A 16898-nucleotide genomic window follows, 5' to 3' on the forward strand; every position below is an offset into this window, starting at 1 on the left:
GTTTTTCCAGAATAATTGTACGTTGTGTCATGTGCGATTGCATAAATGATATACAAAGGGAGAACACAACACTAAATAAACTGCATAAGCCACAAGCAAGCAGACATTGTTTACTTAAATAAAAGTATTATTAAATTCCATTACATTGACTTCCCTGTGTTTCTCAAAAACTGCAAAAGTGTAGGTACTTTATAACACTCAGTTCACTGTGAATGTTTCCTGCTGGGTCTGTATGTGTGTGCTCCATGATGATTCAGTTGACCAGATGGTGCCACATCCTTGGAAGAGGGCGAGAGCTACAGCCACAATTCCAGTCCAGGAGAACACAGGAACTGCTCTTTCACTACTCCTTGGGCTCCATCCCCTCTCTCTATGTATCAGACAACAGAGTGGTCCAGATATGCACCTCAAGAAGGCACTACCCTGGAGTCATTCCACAGGCCAAAGTTAGGGTTTGTTTGCACACATAAGCTGCACCAGTTTAACTTAAATTGGTTTAAAAATTATTTAGATAAACTCATGCAAACTTCACCTATGATTAATATTACTACCGTGAGTAGTCTGGTTGCTCGCTCCAGTAAAGTTAAGGATTTGAATAAGTGTTTCCAGGACTGGGGCCTTTATATTGTTTTTGCAACTGACTTTATTGGTTTAACTTGCATCTCTACATTTACCAGCCCAAGTTAAAACAAAATAAGCCAGGTTTAAACTAATAGGAGTGTTCAAGTAAATGGATGTAAAATCCCAACTTTAGGTAAACTAGTCAAACTTTGGATGTAGACTGGGCCTTAGATGCATCATGATCAGGGCACTTTTTGGTGTGGTATCAGGGGCATGCACAGGAATTTAAATTCCACCACTTTTGGAGGGGCTTGCTCTCCCCACTGTGGCCCCAAGGCAGCAGGAGTTCTGTGCCCCTGCTGATTACTGCGGATGCCTGTGCCCCTGCATCTCCCTGCCTCCTTGTGCAGACCTCTGTATGTTATTAATTCAGGTCACCATGTTGTCATGCTGCATCAGATGAGTCTTTTTTTAAAACTTTTCATATCAACAATGGCTGCCCTAGCGATCATTATAGGAAAATTGCCCCTTATTGAATAAATACGTTACCCCAGGGACTCTCTTTAGATTCCTCCACTCCACAGGACAAGCCTGCCTAAGCACTCATCTGGTGATTAGGAGAAAGCTAATAACAGTCTCACCGAGGGGGAACTGGAAGAACAGAGCAGGAAACGATGAACAGATTTGGCTATACCTCACACTGAGTAATCACTTATTCAGCATATTGACTTGCATGGTATGCTTCACAAAGTATGCTTCACAGAATACTTGATGTGAGTAAGGGTGTGGAACTTGGCCCTTTAGGAAGGAAATGTCTTCTGAACCATGATTTGGTTCAATAGATGCTGAAAAAAAGGTCATAGAGTTTTGGCAGTTCAACCCATACACCACATTTCTACCGAATAAAAGTCCCATATGCCCAAGATGAGAATGGAACAGAGTATATTTAAATTCTGAAATGAACCCTGGGCTTTTAAGGCCTCATGAGGAATAATAGGGTCACTGCTGCCTTTCTTCCAGTAAATATTTATATGAGAGTAAACTGTTTAAAACACTCTTATCTTCGATGCTTCAGACTCAGATGATGATAATGCTTGCTAACCCCCCAAAAATCTAAAGTATTTCCACAAAGAGCTCATCTAAAACATATTTTTAAATATTGTAGGCTATAAATATTTCAATGTATTCACTGAGGAAATATAGAAGATTCTAGGAAAATGTACATAGTTTGGAAATTTTGATTGTGATGGTATTTCAGGGGCTTTAATTTTTTTTTAATCCTTCAGCAATTATCTAACTTCTGAAGATAATTGTATGACACCACCCATTTGGACTGATAAATGGGAAATGACACAACTCAGAACGCTGCTTTGAACCTGTACCAGAGGTTAAATCTATTAACAGTGATGTAGCTTACTGAAATTAGATTCTCCCTGAAATAACTGATGTCACTGATTTGTCTGACAAGTTGTAGTTCTCTAGCTGTAAGAAGTGTGATGGTTAAAGTAGAGGGTATATACCTTTTTTTTTTTTTAAGACAGTCCCAGGCCATTCCCACTGTTAAATTTCAATTAAAATTTGATGGAAAAAATGTTATAAATGTAAGTATATTTCTTTTTATCTACCCTGAGCTGTTGCAAAAACAAACTGGCTTTTCCATTCATGGCATTTATTAATAATATTTTGAGTACTACTGAGCTTTTTAAGCTGAGTGTGGTGGAATTCTCATGTGGGATTATTAAATGAGTCGATTTGCATTCTAATGAGAACAAATGTTTGGGATTGCATTGTTAAAATGCTAAAACGGTGTGTGTATAATTATTTTGCAGCTTAGATTCGCAGAACTCATTTCCCCAAACTCTGTTTTTAAATAACTAAAGAGACAGAGCATACTGACGGCTGGAGGGGAGGTGATTAGGGTAATTTAAACTGTTCACAAATGACTTTGCTACCGAATGAAAGCATTTCTTTGGCTTTGCTGTGCTCCTTTCATTATCTTTAAGCGGCTGCAGTGTTGTGTCCCATATGAAGTCCCAGCAAGCTCTCTTTCCTTATACAATTTCTCATTTGTATTGATTAATCAGTTTGTAATTCCATTCTAGGTTGACTTGCTCATCTTTAAGGCATGTGCTGCTTTTTCTTTGCTTGTCTGTCCTGCAACGGTTATGTTGTCTCTTCTAATACCTTAGCTTTATCGCTGCAAGTCAAGCTTTAAAACATTAATCCTTTCATGCTTTAATTTCATATTCTATTACCAGAATGAATGCAAATATTGTTTCTTTTTTGCTCCTTTTTAATCATCTTCACTACAGCTTTTTGCAAATGGTCCAACAAGTAAAGTAAGCTTTTTATTACATTCTAAGTCAAAGATTTGTTTAGCTACTCTTTTCATATACTTTTCCACAACTGTTGCCAAAACAAGAATTGTTTACTGCAAGCTTCTGGGATGGTCTGTAGCCCTTATATTCTCTTCTCGGTCTGCTGCACAGAAGCATTGTCTATATGCTGCTTTTCTAAGAAAAATTGTGTGTTGCTCAGTGCAAATTACTAAGAAGTACTGCAGAGGGGTTTAAATCAAGCATTGTCTTTTTCCAGCAGTGTTCTGCCTTGTCATAAGCAATTTAGATTGTGAAGTGTTTGGGGCAGGTACTGTTGCTGAACTCACTGAGCAAAACCCTATGTACAGCTATAGAGCTATATACAAATCTGAAAATTATATGGCAGTCCTTTAGTAGCTCCATAGTTATGATTGAGTTCTACCCTTAAAGGAGGTTTCAGATCCCTGACATTAACTGTTCCAAGACCATCACCTACCTTGCATAATTTCAGTGAAGATGATAGACTTGAAATTTCCTAGGTAATTTTCATACCACATTTAGCTGCAGTTTCTGGATTCTAAGTAATTTCCAGTCTCTCTTTTTGAATTTTTTGCTGAGATTGTTTTTTACAGGCCCCTGAAATTGTGACAACTTCTGATTGCAAGCAGAGGCTTATTCCTGTGTCAAATATCATTAAAGGGGGAGTCTTGAAATACAAAGTCTAAAGGAAGATATTCCTCTTATTTGTTACAACGGGTATGTCAGACACATAGATTAACATAATTTGTTGGGGAAGAGCCAGCATGGTTTTTGTAAAGGGAAATCATGCTTCACTAATCTACTAGAATTCTTTGAGGGGGTCAACAAGCATGTGAACAAGGGGGATCCAGTGGATATAGTGTACTTAGATTTTCAGAAAGCCTTTGACAAGGTACCTCAACAAAGGCTCTTAAGCAAAGTAAGCTGCCACAGGTTAAGAGGGAAGGTCCTCTCATGGATTGGTGACTGATTAAAAGATAGGAAACAAAGGGTAGGAATAAATGGTCAGTTTTCAGAATGGAGAGAGGTAAATAGTGGTGTCCCCTAGGGGTCTGTACTGGGATCAATCCTATTCAACATATTCATAAATGATCTGGAAAAAGGGGTAAACAGTGAGGTGGCAAAATTTGCAGATACAAAACTACTCAAGATAGTTAAGTCCCAATCAGATTGTAAAGAGCTACAAAAGGATCTCTCAAAACTGGATGACTGGGCAACAAAAAGGCAGATGAAATTCAATGTTGATAAATGCAAAGTAATGCACATTGGAAAACATAATCCCAACTAGGTATATAAAATGATGGGGTCTAAATTAGCTGTTACCACTCAAGAAAGAGATTTTGGAGTCGTGGATAGTTCTCTGAAAATATCCACTCAATGTGCAGCAGCAGTCAAAAAAGTGAACAGAATGTTGGGAATCATTAAGAAAAGGCTAGATAATAAGACAGAAAATATCATATTGTCTCTATATAAATCCATGGTATGCCCACATTTTGAATACTGTGTGCAGATGTGATCACCCCATATTAAAAAAGATATACTGGAATTGGAAAAGGTTCAGAAAAGGGCAAAAAGGTGATTTAGGGGTATGCAATGGCTTCCGTATGAGGAGAGATTAAATAAGACTGGGACTTTTCAGCTTGCAAAAGAACAACTAAGGGGGGATATGACTGAAGTCTATAAAATCATGACTGGTGTGGAGAAAATAAATAAGGAAGTGCTATTTACTCCTTCTCATAACGCAAGAACTGGGGTCACCAAATGAAATTAAAAGGCAACATGTTTAAAACAAAGAAAAGGAAGTATTTCTTCACACAACACACACTCATCCTGTGGAACGCCTTGCCAGAGGATGATGTGAAGACCAAAACTATAACAGGGTTCAAAAAAGAATTAGATAAGTTCCCGGAGGATAGATCCATCAAAGGCTATTCGCCAGGATGGGCAGGGATGGTGTCCCTAGCCTCCGTTTGCCAGAAGCTTGGAATGAGCGACAGAGGATGGATCACTTGATGATTACCTGTTCTGTTCATTCACTCTGAGGCACCTGGCATTGCCCACTGTCGGAAGACAGGCACTGGGCTAGATGGACCTTTGGTCTGACCCAGCATGGCTATTCTTGTGTTGTGCAGGAGAGAATGGGTGTATGGGCTTCCCTATGCCAAAGGAAATGGCTGCAGCCCAGCAGGGAAGACTGTGTGCGGGCTGCAGAGAGGGCCAGGTGTCAGTGCTCTGGAGACATTTAGGGGTGTAGCCATGTGATGAAGGTAGGGAAACGTTTCCCTTTCTATCCAGCTAACAGACCTCGTATAGCTCACTATTGAAATTTCCATGCTACAAGAAAAGTAGGTGTGTTGCAGTTGACACATCTCTCTTGCACAGCCCAGCTAGGTCTCCAACAAGCCCCAGGATCAATAAATCCTGGAGGCTGAGCACTGGGAGAGGAGTTGGCGAGTGAGTAGCCCAGGTTGGAGAGCCCTCACCAAGTATGGCTTTGGGCTCCTCGGTGGCCCAGTAGGGACGAGAGTCCTTTTTGGGAACCCTATAGATTAGCCCAGGCTTCCCTCAGCAGAGGGACACTTGCCAGTGATTTCCCTTTCTCCTGCCTTCCTATTCCCCTCTTATTTCCTCCCTGTCCCACACAAATCTTTCTGACCTCTAATAGCATCATCCCCACAAGATGCCCATGTGCTCCCATACTATCCTCCTATCCCCAGGTTTCCCAACTGTCTTCCTCCTCTCCATCTCCCCCCCCTTAATTTTCATTTCTACTCTCATGAGTCCCCAACACCCTCTTGTCCCTTGTTATGCCCTGGTTAAACCTATCCCATAGAGTCTAACACAACCTATACCCTCCACCATGTTCTGATATCACTGGCCTCCCACATGCCTGTTCGCTATCCAATACAAGTGGGCACAAACACAGCAAATCTTTTCCACATCCCTCCTTAACACTTCTAAAACTAAGGAAATGAACCCCAGAATCAACTCCTTTAATGTTGCACAAGTTTATTTCCTTTCAGCACAAACAGTAAAAATCTAGCAAGTCACAAGTTGACTCCATTACCATCTGGACCAAGTCAGTTCACATGGCGTAGCACCCAAGCACACACAGATTCTTCAACTCTCCAATAAACTCTTCCAGCATACAACCATCCACAATGCATATAAGCAGTTCTTTCTTAGAATCACATCCATGTTCACAAGCTTTGTTTTTCTACAAGACCAGACCATTTATATCACTATAAAGTAATCGAGAAAAATCATAAATGTCCACATAACTGATTCACATAAGAACTAATAGTGTGTGTGTGTGTGTGTGTTTAAGAGTGTGTTTTCTCAAAATAAAGGGAAAATTATGGAGACTTGCACTGCAATAATCAACATGTGTTTATAGCAAAATTAAGAACTTTGTTCTCTAAAAGTGACAATTATTTAACCTTCACAAGCGCAAACATCTCCCCACCCACCACCCTAAAAAGATATTGTGGTTATTATGACCTTTCATATCTTCAGAAACAGATTTGCAAATGTCACTTCTTTTTAGAGGCTTTTGAGTTCCAGCTATATTACCACTAGGTAATCAAATCCTAGTTGGTTGTGGTTCATGATAATTATTGACAATTACAGTACCTTTAGGCCCCTAATGTCATAGGTTAGATCACTATATTGTCTAACGTGGAGAAAAAGTCAGGCTGCAGAACAAGTTATTTCACACTCTTTTAGTCCTCTTTGGATTAATTATGGCTATTCAGAAATGTTAGTTCTCTTATCTTTTCCTCCATTTTATATTCAGCAAAGCAAGAAATGTCAGAGAGCATAGTAATTTTTGAATTACATTTTGTATCCCAGCAAAATTTTAAAGTACCCTATTATCTCAAATCAACTCTGTGGGAGAAAGTGAATGTGTGTGTGTGTGTGCGTGCCTGTATGTGAGAAAGAGAATGTTTGATGTGGGGTGTGTATTATGTAGATATATTGACAGTCTCTTAGGAGGACTATATCATTGTGAAGAAGGAAAATAATGAGGACATCCAAAAAAAGTCATTAAAACATTTGTGAGGCTATGATGCTTTGTGTATGCCACATACCTCACAGTAAAGCCATTTCAGAAATGCCTTTGAGAGTTCTGAAGACTCTTATGGGGGTCTCTGATACTACTCTGCCTGTAAAGTACCATGAGTCCACCTGTGAATGTCTTGGAGAGCAAGAGAGCATCACACGGTTCATAGTTCATCACATGGTTCTTACTAACGTGTGGTGTGTATATATATATATTTATATACACAGTAGAAACTCACTGAAATGTGCTAATGAAGGCTCCAGTCCATAGTCTAGCACCCAGCAGAAAGAGTGGAACAGGCAACTGGGGCAATTTATGCAGATAAGGGGGAACTAATTCTCAAGCACTCATACTCCAAAGACTGCAGAGAAGCAGCAGAGCTTCTCCATGGAAGCTATTCCAGTTTTAGGATTACAGTAGTCCAGGCCCCTTCCACGTGTGTCTGTCCTGAACAGCTACTTCAAAATTGGATTTTGCATTGTATAGGAGATGTGCCTCCCACCACTGCCTTCCTAAACCCTGCACCCTGTCCCCGAGTGCAGCAGAATGGCAGCAGTTGCACTTCCAGGGGCTTTCTGTGCCAAGGAGTTGAGGACAAAATATGTCCCTGAGTGACTGTCTTATTTGCCAGAGGATTATGGAAACTGTGTGCACTTCTATTTTGTGAGCATACATTTTAAAAAACTCCATCTATTAAAAAAACCAACTCATTCAGCCACCATGTTAGTAGCATGATGAACTATGGGCCACACTACTGGAAGCTGATGCTAGCAAATACAAACTCATACCTGGTAACTGCTATGAATAGATTTGCAGACCACAGCAAGCATGCCATTTAAATGGATTAGTTGTACATTTATGCACCATTAAGAATCATAGATACTAATTGCACTGAAGCTATTCCCTGATAATCTTTCCAATTAAATAGGTGTATCATTAATTAGAGGGTTGATTTAAGGGAATGCTACTTTATGGGTCAAAATCTGTTCTCACTCCAGATTTACACTGCAGTTACTGCAGTGAAGTTACCAGTGTTGCCAACTTTTATGGCATTTGGTATTTTTTCTGAATGACCCAGCTCCTGGAGGCAAGAGATTACATGAGGATCCCAGCTTTCATTAAAAAAAATAGTCCTCACGGCTGCAGAGAAAACCTTGAAAATGTGACATGAATGTAGTCTGAAGAGTCAAAAAACAGATGACCAAAAAAAAAATTCCTATATTTATTGTTTTTGAAATCTCAAGATTATTAAGACAATCATGATTTTGGGGGGGGAACTTATGATATTTGAAAACTTGGGGTTGGCAATACTGAATTACTCCATGCTTACACCTATGTTAATGACTGCAGAGTCCAGTCTCATGCTTTTATACATATTTATAAAATCAGCTCAAATATATCTGCCATGGGACTTTGAGAAATTTCTATTTACCAGAGACTGGTGCTTAAATGAGAAATTCATGAATAGCAGTCTCATGGGTGAACCCACTGTAGAAATTCTACACAGCATATGTTTCACGAAAAACCTACCATTTGTCAAACATCTCTTTAAAGACTGAAAATGAAGACCTTCAATGTGAACGTCATTCATGCTGGGATGGGAAAATCTAACCATAAACAGTTTTATTTTATCTTTAAACCATTGTGCTAAACATACAGACATGTAGAAATATTGAAAGTCTTTAAATATTTCTTCTTACACAAGATTACAGTGCAAAGATCGATTATAACCTGTCCTATCTGATGAAAAATTGAGACAGTGTACTTTTAACTGATTGTAACCAATGTGCTGTATATATGTTGGTGGTAAAATATTGAGGGTGACAAATGGGTCTTAAAAATTATCAGGCTTTTGATAAACACTTGCTGTATTTATGGTGTAATTTGTGGAATCATATTTGCTTGTTATGTGCAGGTCTCTTTAAAAGTTATTTTTAAACAAGAAAATGTTTCCCTTTTTGCTACCTTTATGGCTTTGTCTATAATAGTAATAGAAAAATATGATGGGCAAAATACTATTCACAGTTTAGTTCAGCTTATGAGGTCACTGGTCTCTATATTCTTTCAGTTGTTTGTTTTATTAGAATACATTGGGCAGACCCATATCTGACTTTTTTTTTATTTACACTAGCACAGCTAGATCTACTTGAAAAGGCAGCATTAATGCCTGAAAATTGTGACATAGTCTATTTTCTCATTTCTGAGTTCCCCGTTAGCTAAGAGAGAGTAGATGTCTTACGTGTGGTTGTTTTTAGACACTTAGATTCAGAATTGCATTATCTGTCTCATAAGGCCAAATGCAACTATCTAGACTTTATTCTGTTAAAACCCCCTGGTACACCCACATCTTGAACACTGCGTGGAGATGTGGTTGCCCAAATCTCAAAAAAGATATATTGGAATTGGAAAAGGTTCAGAAAAGGGCAACAAAAATGATTTAGGAGTATGGAATGGCTTCCGTATGAGGAGAGATTAATAAAACTGGGACTTTTCAGTTTGGAAAAGAGATGACTAAGGGGGGATGTGATGGAGGTCTATAAAATCATAACTGGTTTGGAGAAAATAAATAAGGAAGTGTAACTTATTCCTTCTCATAACACAAGAACTAGGGGTCACCAAATGAAATTAATAGGCAGTGGGTTTAAAATAAACAAAAGAAAGGATTTTTTCACAACGCACAGACAACCTGTGGAACTCTTTGCCAGAGGATGTTGTGAAAGCTAAGACTATAACAGGGTTCAAAAAAGAATTAGATAAGTTCCTGGAGGATAGACCCATCAAAGGCTATTAGCCAGGATGGGCAGGGATGGTGTCCCTAGCCTCTGTTTGCCAGAAGCTGGGAATGGGCAAAAGGGGATGGATCACTTGATTATTACCTGTTCTGTTCATTCCCTCTGAGGCACCTGGCACTGGCCACTGTCGGAAGACAGGATACTGGGCTGGATGGACCTTTGGTCTGACCCAGTATGGCCGTTCTTATGTTCTAACTTCCATTGAAATTAATTGGAATTTTGCTTGTAATAGTTCTGCAGGATTTGTCCTGAAATTAATATTTCAGATGATAGTTGGAGCACAACAGTATTTTCGGGGATTGATCCTGCAACTATTTTAGGCCCTAAGCCTCTAACTTTGCTTACATCAGTAGACTCAATGTAGCCAATAGGACTACTCAGGTGTGTTACAGCTACTCCATGCCTATGCGGAGCAGTTGATTATTTAGATGTTTACTGTGTTCACTTTAACTCCTAGGTTGAGTTTCGATGCCACTGTACTTCAAACATAGATGGCAAATTCTGCCTTTAAGGATGAAATATATTCCACATTAGCAATACAATTAAAAATAAGCCTTTGTTTCCTCTTTATTCTGATATTTCACTCTAAGAAGTTATTTCCTGGGACAGAATGTGCTCCCCTGAAATTGCTACACGCTTATGCAAATTTATGGATCCTTGGCTTATTAGAATTTGCTAATCCTTGCATTATTAACTTCCCTCATTAGCACATTATTCTAATAGTGTTTTTATTGTTAACAAAAGATGTTGGTCTTCTGCTGGAGTTCCTATACAGTCTATCAGTTGCCCAACACTCCCCCTAGAAAGCTTGATAATTTGGCAAGTTTAATCTAACAATACAGTTAATTTATTCTTTGTGCCTTTCCCATCAGGGCCTCTTTAATGTTTTGCTGCATACCAAGATGTCCATTTCATTCTGTGGGGATAGCTGAATTCCAGTTTTAGTTATGGTGTGAGGGCCAGGGAATAATAAATATTGAACTCCACATTGTCCCTGAATCCACATCCCAAGCTCTACTGTTGGTGGGAGATTTGAAAAAAAAATTAAAGATAGAATATGTCCTTTATGTAGAATCTAAATGTTTTGTTATTATTTGTTCAAAACCTAATTCTTACGTTCAACATCACTCACTGAGAAAATATGCTCCCCTTTAGAATCACTGCTTTTTTCTGCCCTTTGTTTCTCTTCCTTTCTCATCTACTTTTCTTTTTCCCTCTCTTTCTTATCCTTGGTCTTATCATTCCTTCCTTCTGCATAGCTTCTTCCACTGCTATCCACTTCAAGATCAGCAATGACATAATTAGTAACATTTTAAATGTCTTCACTAGGCTTTAGAATTAATACCCCAATGAGGTGAATGGAGGACATGGTGAAGGACTTCATGCCTTTCAGAGCTATTGTTTCAGGCTGTCGGCAGACTCAGGAAGACATAGGTTTATAGTTGGAAGCTTTTCTTTGCAACTATGAGGTCTAGACTCTTTAAAATAGAAAAACAGAATGTGATGATGCCATGTGGGCCACATAGATCCATGGATCATGTTGGATTGTTGTTTGAAGTTTAGCAATATGGAGATGACTGTATGCACACAGTATGGCCTTTCTATCTTATCTGTACCTTCTTTAATGAGTTGTGCACATGCATCAAGAGAACAAGCTTCTATATGGTCTGTCCCAACCCACTGTGAGTCACCTAAGAATATGACGTATTGTGACATACTGGGACACAATCCAGACTAGTTGGGGGCTGTCACCCCTGCCCTTCAATCTTGCATGCCTTCCAGTGCCTTGCAGTAGTAGCTACGACCTGAGCCACACACACATAGCCTTCCAGCATGCAAACCATACCCTTAGTATCTGTGTGCAACTGCAGTCGGCCACCTATACCCTGGCCCTCACCAGCCTTAGTTATACTGCAGGGCGACACCAAACACACCCCCAATACTGGATCTTCCCCCAGAAATGTATGTCCTGTACTGCCCAGACCTCTCCTGGACAGTACAAATATATTAAGTCCTTTAAGGAAATAATGTGCCATCTTATTACCTTAAATAGTTATTCAAACACTTAAATTTAAACACAGCAGATTAGCTAAAAGAGTAAAGCATGTTTATTAACTTCAAAGAAAGAGATTTTAAATGAGTACAAGTAATGAGGCATAAAACTCAGAAATGTTTACAAGAAAAATAAAGATAAAATGGTTACTAGTACAGTATTTACTTAAACTATCTATCTTAGTTTCAAAACAAACTTTCACACCACATGCTCCAGCAGATTACTGATTAGATTCTCACGTCAGGACCCCTCCCCCCAGAGTCCAATGGCTGTTTCCTTTTGTCCTTTCAGGTGCAGAGAAAGAGGTTGGCAGTGGGAAAGAAAGGGGGATCATGGGGTGTTTGTCCCTCCTTTTTATATTTTCCATCCCCCTGTTAAGAAGCAGTTCCAGCTGAGACCCAGGAGACAGAATCTATGTTGAAGGATATTCCCTGCTGTTTTTTGTCACCTGTTTGAACTTCCTTTGTTTTTCCTCCCTTCTTGATGACTCTGTTTATTCCTTAAATGCAAATTAAAGCAAGTACACATTAGCCTGCTAACAGATCTTTTTCTTCGCTTCCATTGATAGAAGCAAGCTTGCTAAAGGGACTGGAACAAGTAGTAGTAGTAGAAAAAAGTATGGTCTGTATTTTAAAAATTGCTTAAATCCAATGCTGCTAAATAATCTTTCAGTTGGGTTAAAGAGAAATGAGTATTGCCCAGTTCTGTCAAAACAATATTTGGTTGTAAATCAATACTGATAATATGTAGCTCAATCTATATATACAGATAATTCAGATGGACAATGACATTTAAAAAATAACTTTATATTGTAGAACTATGTCACTAGAATAAAGGAAGAGACAGTATAAGAAAATCATTTTTAATCTTAAAAAATAAAAAAAAAATTCTCAGTGACATACTAAAACCAATCTGTCTCAAAAAGTTATAAAGTAAGACTTTGGATCAGTACTTTAGGGGCCTGATCCAACTGCCATTGAAGTTATTGGAAAGGAACTACCATTATTGCTGTTAACAGATACATATTGGAGTTTTCATCTGTCAGGAAAACTGTTCAAGAATTATATGTTCTCCTTATCATGACTTTAAATCATCTGTTGCCTGGTCTGATTATTGAAATTAATGTAGAAAAATCTTCTTTGACACCATCCAGATCACTAGAATTATGATATTTCATGTCCAATTTGAAGTCAATGATTTAAGTTTATTTAATAAAAATATTTAGGCAATGATCAAGTTTTCTATTTTCAAAATAGTTTGCAAATATGCATGAATCCTTTGGCATGTATAGTAAGTTATATTAAGTAAGAAGGGATATCTCAATTTTATAGATGCCAAGATAGCTACTCAGGAGTTCCTGACTCCTTGTTATGTGCATAAAGTAATAGACAGCACCCCCCTCACTAGGGATTTAATCATAACACAAAACAATGCTGATTTTGGAGGCCCAATGTTGAATCTGTTAAAGGGGTGAAAGACCAGGTTCTTAATGGACTATACTCACAGGTGACTCTACAATATCAATATGAAATGTCACATCTAGCTATGTGCTGTACATTTTAATTGTCCTTCATTCCAAGGGACATGGCTCATTACATTTAGACCCAGAATTAAGAACAAGTTTGTTTGTGATGGCAAGAGTTCACTTTGTCATTCTAAGTTAAGTACATTAGAGATGCAGACTCTAAGCTTATGGGGAACGTTCTGTGTATTAAATTAAATATGAATAAATCCTAATATCATTTCCTAGCTTCCCACATGTGATATTTTTGGGAGCACCTAGACCAGTAAGGAGTCCTGTCTGGCCTTGTAACTTTTGGGGTGCCTTAGTGCTGTGAGGCTATAGTTTAGATCCCTGACATCTGTCCACAAGCACGAAGTCTCACTCTGGCTTCCATCAGCCTACTTTACTCCTTGCAGGGTGACACCAATAGCACTTCATTTCCAAGTCTCCCCAAAGTCATCCTCCCCAGTTCTTAGGTACCAGACAATCAGACTGTTTCTTTGTGATTTGTCATCCCTGAAGGCATGAAACCAGCCTCACAGTTATCAGCTTACTTTGACATACACACACCACACACTATGCACAACAGAGACTTGTTTGGGGTAGAAAGTTGATCAAATAGAAAAACCACATTCAAATACAAATTAGTAAGGGAAAACAAACATACAAGTTACACAGAAAATAAACATAATGATGCAATCTCAGGCTTTACACTTCTATATCAGGTAAAATCTCTTTTCTAATACAAGTTACCTATTGCCTTTTAACCGTTTCCCAGTGTACCCCCTATCTATAGAGGGCATCCAGCCTTCCTGGACAGCTTCCTGCTTAAACGCTGTCCCTCAGTTTCTGGATGGATTTCCCTTCATTTTTTTATTCAGTCATTACAGATATTCAAAGTGAGGAAATTCTCAGTTATCTCAAAGTCTTTCCATTAACTCTAGTGGCCCGTCATTGTTTTTTCTCTGGGTTGTACAGTGTATCATTACTTGAGTCTAGTTTTGTGTAGACACCTAGCTTGGGAGATGCTTCTCCCTGTCTGATCGCTCCACTACCCAGCTGTGAGGTGGAGCCAAAGTTTAGGAGCACAGTTCTCTATGTACACAAATACATAAATTCATAATCATAGCTTAATCATACATATCTCATCATGATTATTAATTTTAGAACATTACAAGCTTTCATAGAAGACTTTACTCAATATACTTTCACAGTACAACAATATAGCATGCAATCAGTTGGTTCAACTGCTCGTTCTTGGGGCAAAACTTTCTGTTCTCCCTTTTGGAGGTCTAGACCCTGCTTGTCACACCACCACCGTGCAGTTATTCTGAATCTGTATCTCATATTAGAATCTTTGCAGAGAGGTATGTTTCACAGAATTAAAACTAAAGACTGCCAGAGTAGCTGGAATGCCCCAAATTTCCCACACAAAGGTAAGAAGATGAGATGGTCTAAAATTCAGCTCTTTCAGTTAATAAATGTAAAGGGATTATTTGTATTCAAAATGCTAAAGGCCAGATAAGTAGCATCTTAATTCAAATAAAAATGGAAGATATGAGAGGAAAGTTTAATAAAAATATTAGTAACTCCCTGTGTTACTTTGATACAGTGCCCAGTTAAAAGTAGAGAAAACTGTTAAAGAGCAGCTCTGATGAGGACACATTTTCAAAGGTAGATTGTTCACATTTTTAGGAGAAAATTAAACTACTACTAATAAAAAGGTAATAACATTGTTCTACATTAATTATACTGCACATACTGAAAAAAATCCCTTAACACCTTATAGTGTGGGTGAAAAGTAACAGCAGTGCCACGGTCCCCAGTCAGAGCAGAATGATTCCTGCCACTCTGCTTCCTGCCTTCCCAATTTCCTCCTGTAAAAGAAGCAGAAGCAATATTTGGGTTGCATTGTTCCTTTCTCCCTCCACCTCTTCTAGGGAAAGAGCTCGTGATTCCCCAGTCCAACACAACCCATTTGATTGTTTAAAAAAAATTGCTACTGTCTCTGCATGAGTGGATTTGTCATATCCCAGTAGTAGCTTGAAATAGAATGAACTTGGCAATATTAGCTCCTGAAATGCATTTTCACATGTGCTAATGTTAACTGAAAATGCAGACCTTAGATTCATGGTGATGAAATAGACCATAAGTCATATGAGACTAGCCTGGGTTAGGAGGCATACTTATAACAACAACCCACTAGGCTGCTATTTAAGAGTGCATGCAACCCAGCATGAATCCTAGCATGGCAAATGGGATTCAGAAGTGTACTACACATAATTAAAGGTGTTTAGATTAAAGAAAACAGAAGGGGAAAGCTTTAAAAGATTTCCATAGTGAATAAAACAGTGTTGTGGATATTGGACTTAAGAGTATTTATGGTGAGGAATATAAATTCATGAACCAAAATTTATTAAGAAGTTGAATGTTGCGAATATATAGAATTCAGTATGTCCAATCCCAAGGATTCAACTATGGAGTCAGAGCCTCTTGTCCCCAAAATACGAGTGGCTTAAAATAATAACTATATATAGATATATTTCTCAGTTATTTATTTTTTCTTAAGGAGAACCCAGCTGCATCTAGTGTTTGGGAACAGGTGCAGGGTGTAGCCAGAGAGTGGGGAGAATTCTTGGAGGGAAACAGGAGCAGAAGGAACAAAAGAATTCATTATAAATTGGTTGACTGGGAATGCTTAGGTTTGTGTTCACCAAGGAATTCTCTTTGTAAACTGTGATTATTAAGTCATTGTGTCTGTCCATGCCTAATATCTTCACAGACAGAGAAAATTTTAGAGGGAGAATTAGACTAACTATGCAGTTGACACAGGGACAACAAATATCGTTTTCATCCATCCTTTGTTACTACTTCTAAAGCCTGGGACTCTAGATTTCTTTCTCTGCAGCCAGGGAGACATCTCTGTTTAGTTTTATTGATAAAGATTAGATTTGAAATAGAGTCTTGGCCTCTTGGACATCTACCCTGGGACAGACAGTGGAGGAAATTTAGCCTTTCCTGGATCAGAACACAGATATTTAGCCTTCCTGTGCTTGGCAGTAATTGATTTCTCTGGGGAAGGCTCAGAACTACTGTTAGTGGCTGCAGACTAAGGGTCTTCGTAGAGAGGTCTGTGAAGGTGTAAGGCTTTTAGACTGTGAATTAGAAATGAAAAACTGGCTACTTTTGTCAGTGTTTTGTAGAGGTGGGATTGTATCCTGCTTTGTGATGTTACAGAAGTGTAGGACTGGGCTGCAGAGACTGTAAGGAGATGAGAAGTACGTCCTCTGTGTTTATTTCCTACTTGGCTTGTGATGACTCTCTGTGCTGGAACTGGGTGAATACAATAAAAAGGTAGAAATACCATTGCAGATGTAACCCTTCTGCCAGGTGGAGCCAGCAGCAACAAGGGCCAGGTTCAGTATCTAGGGGTTCCTTTTCAACAATTCAACATAAAACTAGCTCGAGCTCCCACCCAGTGACCTGGGACAATTACACACCACCCCCTGGGTGCCTCTAAGAGGCAATACTTGCCCTCTCGCAAGCAGAGTCTGAGTGTAGCAAAAAC

This window comes from Chelonia mydas, chromosome 8, assembly GCF_015237465.2.
Source record: "Chelonia mydas isolate rCheMyd1 chromosome 8, rCheMyd1.pri.v2, whole genome shotgun sequence".
Lineage (NCBI taxonomy): Eukaryota > Metazoa > Chordata > Testudines > Cheloniidae > Chelonia > Chelonia mydas.